An 8,701-nucleotide genomic window follows, 5' to 3' on the forward strand; every position below is an offset into this window, starting at 1 on the left:
TGGAATGGAACAACATCCCTTCTCTCCACGCCTGAATGTTCTGTGGTACCAGTTGCCTGTAATGGGTGAAAAAAATATTGAACTCGTTTCTCCTGAGGCGCACAGATGAAAGTTGACTCTAAGAAAGAGAAATTGAAATGCAAAACATCTTATTTAGTTCCAGTTAAAGAGAGATGTGTTTAAAATACTCTGATGTGTGACTTTTTTTCTTTTAAGGCAGAAGCACACAAATATGTATAAATAAAAATCAAAGCAAGTACCACATTTAACTTTCTTGCTGGCTAGATTCATTTTGTATTAGCAGGGAATGACAAAGGAGAGGAATTGGAAATGCATTATTGTTTTCATTTGGTCATCTTTTTGTCCTCCAGGGAACTTTCTCTTAGCAGCAGACACAGGCATGGGAGGTATAGGTGGGTGAGGAAGGAGGGGCCCATCATCCTAGCTGGCTCAGGTACACTCTCTGGCTTCAGCATCGATGTCATATGGCCTGGGAGGAAATCCACTGCATGGGGTGAATCTCCACGTAGAGAGCCCCTTACGACTCTTAACTCCATCTCTAGGTACTTCATTGGGTTCCTTTGAGAAGAGCCAGCCAAATTAAAGCCCCATAAAATTGCACCCGAATAAATAGGGAGGGGGTGGGGATGGCATTCCATCACCTTGGTAGGAGACAACTCACCCACCTACTATGGAATCACTCGTGATAAATTTGGGCAGTCTCAAAGTATTTAGAGTTAGAAGGGACAGGGAGATTATGTCCTGGAAAGCACTCCTTTTACACACAGGGAAACAGCATTTTACCTCCTTTTGAAATTATTGTACCCCGAAACCTAAAACTTAGGGGCCATCTCTATCCTTGTCCATTTTGTTACTTGATTCTATATATCTCATTCTCAATATCTTTTGAGCCCATTTTATTTTCTCCTTTTCGACTGCCACTGCCTTCGTTTCTGACCGTCTTCATTATTTACTTAAATTACTGCAAGTCTCCACCCAAGCTTTCTAAAATGCGGGTCCAGAGATTTCACTGTTTTAGTTGCGTTCCCTCAACAGTCTCACATCATCCTCAAGACAAACTTCAAGTTCATTAGCATAGTACAAAGGACCTTTCATGGTTGGACTTGTTTTTAAGATTCATACCATGTTACACATTTGCCAGGCATGGTTCTAAGTTCTTTACAAATGTTGGATCATTCACTCCTCAAACAACCCTAGGAGGTGTGTGTTATAGTGTCCTTATTTTACATTGAGAACCTGAGGCAAAGAGAAGTTAAGTAACTTTTTCAGGGGCACATAAGCCATAAGGGGGGCGACCAGGACATAAATACCAGCTGTATGCTTGCAGAGTCTCTGCTCTTAGCCCCTAGCATCTGCTGCTGTCCTGGACTCTGTGAGCCAGGCCAGGTCCTTCCTCCCCTCTGGGGTTGTACAGAGGTTATTTACTCACCTTGAAGCAACCATTGATTCTTTCCTTGCCTGAATATATTATATTTATTTGTCCAGACTCACCCCAAATACCACACAGGGCCTTCCATAAACCAAGACGCTGTCTGACTTGGTCACTGTGATACATTATACTAGATTAAAATCCATGATTAATTTGTCTGTGTTCCTCACAGACAAGATCTGTGCTTCTCAAGGTCAGGGATATTATCTACCTTTATCTCACTTGCATCTGACCTATGAAAATACTGAGTGAAGAATGGTAAGAATAATCTTTCAATTTTGACTCTGTTGCCGATCAGACAAATTACTTATCTCTGAGATTCTTTTTATTATTAAAGTAAATAGATTTCTTCCTTCTGCACAGTTACTGTGTGAGTCAAGTTTAATGAAGAGTGTAAGCCCGTAGCCCTGGGCTGACATGTCATAGATGTACTACAAAAATCTCCTCCATTGAGTGAGTCTGGTACCCCTGCAATGCACCTTTCTCTACTTCCATCTTTTCTAGACTTGTTTCACCCTCTGGACTCATGCTTTCTACCAAAAATTATTTTCCCCTTTCTCTCATCGCAATCATAAGGGTTATCTGAAAGTAAACCTGGTCTATGAGCCTTCCTTAAGTCTAGCATGCTTCGTTCCCTCCTTACCTATTTCCTAAAACATTCCCACTATCATCTCTGAAACAGTCCCCACCATAACCCCGTCCCCTTGAAAAATTTGACTGCAGATTTATTGTTTTCACCTCCTCAGTGAGATTGTATGCTCTGAGATGATCAAGGCTGTAACTTTTAGTTCTTTAGTATACTTGCAACTCCAAAAGAATAGCACTTGTTCACCAGATAGTAAATACTTGCAGAGCTAACGTGAATTGAAGTGAGATCCTTTCCCAGGTACTTTGCTGCCTCCTAGCGTTGTGGGAGGCTCCAGGCTGAGAGAAGTTTCCTCTGAGCTCCAGCTCAGCCAGTGCTCTCTGGATTGGCGAACACTGCTGCCGACAATAGACCGACACAGCTGGCTGCAGTTTAAGACTGTTTTGTAGATGCTACGGCAACAAAGCTCTCTGCCACCCTACAGTCCTGGATTGGGTCCCTTGTGGTGGACCCCTTGGCTTTACTTCTGAACTGATCAGCCACGGGACGTGGCTGCAAGGTTAAGACTGCATTTCCACCTCAAATACTTCCTTCCTTCCCTGTTGCTGACCAGGTTGCTGTTTGGAGTTTTTGATTCATTCTTTGATTTTAAGGCTACAGAGTAACATGTGTTCACATTAAAACATTCTTGAGAAAAACAAAACATGCAACTTTTCCCCTCAATTATCCAGATAGTAAGTGAGTTTCTAATTCTGCCAAGAGAGAGGTTTGAATGGTACCTGCTCTTTGAGAAAGTAAAACAAGGTCATTTCAGTGAGACATAAAGCACAAGAAAGAGGGGGGCGCTTATGTATGTCATAGATTTGCCAGGAGTTGTATACCAGAGTTTGCCCACGTATCTGCAGAGATAATATGCTGTAATGGAAAGAACATGGATTTTGGTGAAAAAACATTGGATCCAAATTCCAGATTTTTCAGTGGTTACATCTGTGATGTGCATAACTCTCAGACTCATTTTTTTTGGTGCAGTGTGGGCAGCAACGTATAGATCAGATGGTGTGGCGAGGACTGGATGAGACAGTATGTGCGAAAACAATTACTAATGTATTAAGGGGTTCAAATCCTTGAAATGAGAAGAGCATAGCTTTCAGGCAAGTAGAATATATCTGTTCCCAATATAAATTTGTTCCTGTCTTTTTTAGCTCTTAAGTCTGTTCGTACAACTTAATCTCTTGGAAGGAAGGGAAGATGTCTTTGATCTTCTGTGAATTAGCACAGTGCCTGGCACTTAGGTGTTTAGTAACATTTATTAAATGAATGGAATGCCTGTAGCTAAAGATGATGAAACTTTTGAATTTTTCATTCTAAATTCTTAGTATTCTCAGTCTTTAATATTTTAGAGTCTGAGACTATTGACCCTCTACAGCAACACCACAGTTAAATACATAGATTTTTTTTCCCTGTTTATCACCTTTCCTTTAATTTTCTCATTCAAAGCATGATTCAGTCGTCCTCTTCTCTTGCTGCTTAAACCTCTCACCAGCTCTCAATCAATGCTCCCGGATGCAGTTTCATCGCATGTGACGTTCTTTAATTTCACTTGTCTTATCTATAATCACATCAAGTCATTTATTTGTTAATAGCCTGTTTGGTGGCTTCACAGTTGGAATTATTGCACATCACATTTCCTTTCCACAAGGACATCCTTTTAGCCTCTTTACCTTGTACAGAATTTGTCTTTTCCTGTTGCTAGGCTTGGCTAGCTTCTCCCACTGTACCTCCCGAATCAGCTGTTCACTTTCCTCCTGCTGCTGTCGCTGATAATTTCCAGGTTAAATCTTATAAGTGGAAATTGGATCCACAGCTGGAGTTGAAACACAGCTCCTTGGAGTTATTACCGCAGTCTGTTCCTGGGTAGGTGGGAAAGTTGAAGATGATAGATTTCCAGTGCCTGGGAATCATAATGCCATCCCTCTAACAGTGACTAGGGTGGGATTACGTTCCCCTGGGGAGAGCAATGTTTGCACCTTCTCACTTTGGATTTATATCAGGGGGAGTCAAGAGAGGTGAGCAGGTTTTCAGTAGTTTTCTGTCATTTTATGAGAGATGAGTTAAAGTGATGATGTGAGTTAGACAGCAAATGAATTATTAAATGATTGACCAGACTTTTAGGCTGTGTGCTATCTCAAATATAAAAAAATCTTTTTTTTTTTCCCCAGAGTAGAAACACTGGGGGTGCCAAAAAAATATATACACATTTTAAGTGATGTTGTCTGTGTATTATTTTTAGTTTGCCATAATCAGAAGTGTCTGGACACTGATGGTAACCACTTTGAGCACCTCTTGTAACTGCAGAAGTCAAATGTGACTTCTGTTCATCTTTTGTTATCAGTATATATTGAGTATTACAATTTTAATACAGCTTTTTTCCTTTCTTAAAATGCATATGCATTTTTGGCACACTCTATTTGATTTTTTAGATTCAAACAGTAGAAGTAAAGATCAAATAATAAGTTTCTTCAATCAAAAAATATATATTTTAGAATTCTTTGGTTTCAAAGTATATGTCATACTTTTGACTTATTCAGTACTAATTAACTCAACAAATATTTATTGGGAAAAAAAAAGTATTTGCTGAGTAGCAGTCACTGTTCCAGGATTGGAAATACGAGCTAGTAGGAAACACAAGGTCCCATCTTTATGAAGCTGGCCTTCTAGCGGACAAGACCAACAACAACAAGACAACAGGTAAATAAGATGTCTTCCAATGTACTAGAAGGAAATTAAAATAGGAGAATGTTTGACCATGTTGGATTATATGGCCAGGAGCAACTTTTCGTAGGAGGGTTGGTGTGAGTGAACTCATAATTGCTGAAGGACATTTGAATGATCGATGTATTCTAAAGGGATCCCAGTTGGTCTGTGTCTCTATTTCTTTTTATCTTCACTCCTAACTTTCCTCTCTGACTCACCCCAACCCCAGTAACCATCCTGAGGTCAGAAGTCCCAAAACCTCAAGGGACTTTTCCTTAAAATGTCAACAGCATCCATTGAGGACTCAACAGAAGGTGCCAGGACTTGGCCCAGATGCAGGGGCGGCAAGAGATGAACTCTGGACTGTGGGGAGCTATGGGTTCTGGTCTGGCTCCACCACTGGGGCTGTGTCATCTTGGGCAAGTCCTGCCCTTTATCTGGGCTTTGACCTTCATTTGTGGAGTCAGCTTAGGGAGATGCTTTATGAAATGTCATGACTATGTAGAAGGACAGATACTTGGAAGCTTAAACACATACACATTATCTGTGTGAGGAAAGAAAAGGTAGCAAGGGCTGTTATGAGGTTGTGATGGATCAAAATGAAGACTTCTGTGCCACCCAAGTCCCCTCAGCTTCAATACAGTGGATTGATCTAAACTGGACAGTCTCAGAGAGAGCCCACTATCCATCCAATAAGTGGTACTGTGATATGTTCTCCAAACACCCCCTTACTGTCCACCCTAGGCTTTAACACCATTTCTTCCAGTTAACTTTGACCCTTCAGAGGTTTTCGGTGTTCCTTAAATGGGTTGGACATCCTCTGATTCCTTGGATACCAGATCATTCTTGTAAAATTGCTTTTCTGATTTATCTCTTTTCTATCACTCTCAGCTCAAAGCATATAGTAGAAAAATTCACTTAAAAAGATAAATGTTAAACAAAAAGAGGAGACAAGAAGCAAGGAGCACAGTCAGTGTCCAGAGGCTGCTGCTCACAGCCCACAAGTCAACAAACATGATGGATCTGAGCATTGAGACTGGGGAAATATTGAAAAAGAAAAGAAGTCCAATGGCAATTTAAGTCATTTTATCAATTTCCTGGGATTATCCTGGATGCTGAATAGGAGCATTCAGCCAGTCCCTACCTCATCTGGAGTACAACATGCAGTGTAGACACTGTAGTGTATATATTCAGAGTACAGTAGCAATGTGTTTCTGTGTGCAGCCCTGGTCTGTCCGCAGTGGTTCCTCCTGGACATGCTGGCTCCCCTTTGCTGCATCAGGACTTCAAGACTGGTCACACTGAAAGATCCACAGAGCAGCTGCCATATGCCAAGCACTATTTTCAGCAACAGAAACTCAGCAATAAGCGAGACCAGCAAAATTCTCCATCTTCAAGGGGCTTAGATTCAAGTGGGAAACACAAGAAACAAATAAAAGAAAACCAATAAATTTCAAGTGTTGTGAGTGCTCTGAAGGATCTGATGTGGATTAAAAAAATAACTGTATTGGTATTTGTGTTGCTTTAGCCTAATGCCGGGGAAGGTATCTCTGAGGGGTAGAATATTTGAGTTCATTCATTCAACAGAGATAATGAAGTACCTCCTATGCTCCAGGCCCTTTTCTTCTAGGAAGACAGAATTCATTAATGAATAAACCAAATAGCCCACACTTTGAAAGAGCCTTTTTCTAGCAAAAAGAAAATAGAATTTTAAGGTGTTTGATATTATACAGTAGACACAATAAACTATATAAGTAATGATTTATATAATTGATATTCACATACTCTATCATTTTTCTTATTGTTTTATTGTGCAATAAACATTATAAATAAGTATAGTTGTAACCCGAATGAGAGAGGGAGGAGCCACTGAAAGATTTGGGTGAAGTGCATCCTGAGAGAAGAGATGGAAGTACAAGGCTGTGAGACAGCAGTGAGCATGGCATTCTCAGAGCACAAATAACATCCTGTGTGACTGGAACATCAGGGCCAGAGAGACATGGAAGGGACAGGAGGTTGAAGAGCAGCAAGACTGGAACCAGATCATCAAGTCTGGGTTTTATTCAAGTTCCAAGGGAAATGCATGAAAAAGCTTTAAGTAGGGGATGCGAGAGTGGGGGGAGCAGTAAGATCTAATTCCAGGTTTAGAAAATTATTACTGAAAACTGGTGGAGCATCAACAAAGGGACAGGAAGAGTAGCAGAGAGATCAGTTAAGGGAGATGTTGCAGACGTCTAGGAGAGTGAAGATGGTGGTTAAGACTATGGCTGTAGCAGGAGAAATGGTGATACATCTATCAATTAGATGACAAAGGGATAGAGAGACAAATAATAGATAGGTAGATAGATGTAGAGCTGGATCTCTGCTACTGAATTGGTTGTAGGACAGGAAGGAAAAAAATAAAGTTGTTCTCTAGGTTTGGCCTGATGGGTTGTGTGAATGTTGGTGCCATTTACTGAGAAGGGGGAGGCTTTGTGAGTAGCTGGGTGGGAATTTGGTGGGACAAATAAGTAAATAGCTCAGTACCAGCCTTTTACATGAGGATGTGAAGCAAATAGATAAGACAGCAGAGTTTTGAGGAGTGGGACCAGCATTTGGGAGACATCAGAGAAGAGATGGTATATAAGTTCAGGGGAAGGATGAGATCAACTAAATAAATTGTATAAATAGAGAAGGGATTTGAAGACCGAGTCCTGGGACATTTAAGATTTGAAGGTTTAATAGAGGATGGACTCCCAACAAAGGAGAGTGAGAAAGATGAGGTTTTTGAGAAAGGAGGAAACCTGAGTGAGTATGCCATAGTAAAATCCTAGATCTGTGTGAAATGATGCTGAGAAGGTATGATAACAGAGAATTGAATGATTCTTCTTGAGAAAGGATACGTTTATTGATGACCTTTAAAGAATGTGGTAGGGACAAAACCAACTGGAGTGGGTTGAAGAGGAAAATAGATATAAGGGCGTGTCAACAGCATAGACAGTTTTTCAAAAAAATAATTTTTCTGGGAAGTAGAGAAAAGAGATATTTATTGGATCTCTACTTGGTGTCAAGAATTAAAATAGATTCTGGAAGAATATGTAATCACAAGAAAAGTGGGGGTGAATGCTGTGGCTTCTTTTTCTCTCTAGTGCTAGTCTTTGAGTTGGTCTGCAATGAACTTTCTTTAGCAAGAAAGTGGGGAAGGTTCTTCAGAAGGCTGACAGGCTGCAGCTGTCCTGATCTGTCTTCTACTCACAGTTACTGAGCAAGCCATCTGTTCCCAGGCAAAAGGTGGCTTTCTTAAGAGCCCCTAGATAGTACTTCCTTCTCTGCAGCCTATAAAGTAGAAGAAGGTAAGCAGGAGCATGTTAGAAACACAGCGTCTAATAAGTTGTCCTAATTATGACTCAGAACATGGAAGAAGGCAGAAGTGGAGACTGCCACAGACTTCTCTTCATGTAAATGGCTTCAGAAGGCTGCATACCTAGAGAGAGTCTGGCCACTAGATCCTCACCTCTCCTCCTGGTTAACAAGTCAGCAAGCTAGCAAGAAGGGCCTAGCCTGTATCCTCAATTATTAACAATGGGTGTACACGCCATGAATTTTTGCCTGGGAGAAGGTTGGGAGATTGGAAACTAGTGTTGAGACTTCAGTGGTAGAAATTGGTCAACCGAGGGTCGGCGGCAAGATGGCGACCGGGCAACCCGGTGTCTGAAGCCCTCTGCAAGGGAGATCTGCAGTGGGTCTCTGACTCTCGCCCCCGGGAGGCTGGGGACCCCAGCATTGCAGCCTGCTCCTCAGACAGAGCTCGGCCATCGCTATCACTGGAACATCGCAACGACTGGACAGTTTTACTGCATTGCACTCTCCCGCCGCTGCTGCAGCCCCTCCCCCCACCAGCGCTCCCGCCGCCGCCGCCGCGGCCGCCGCGG

The sequence above is a fragment of the Carlito syrichta genome, unplaced genomic scaffold (assembly GCF_000164805.1).
Source record: "Carlito syrichta isolate Samal-C Ts95f unplaced genomic scaffold, Tarsius_syrichta-2.0.1 Scaffold307170, whole genome shotgun sequence".
In the NCBI taxonomy this organism is placed as follows: Eukaryota; Metazoa; Chordata; class Mammalia; order Primates; family Tarsiidae; genus Carlito; species Carlito syrichta.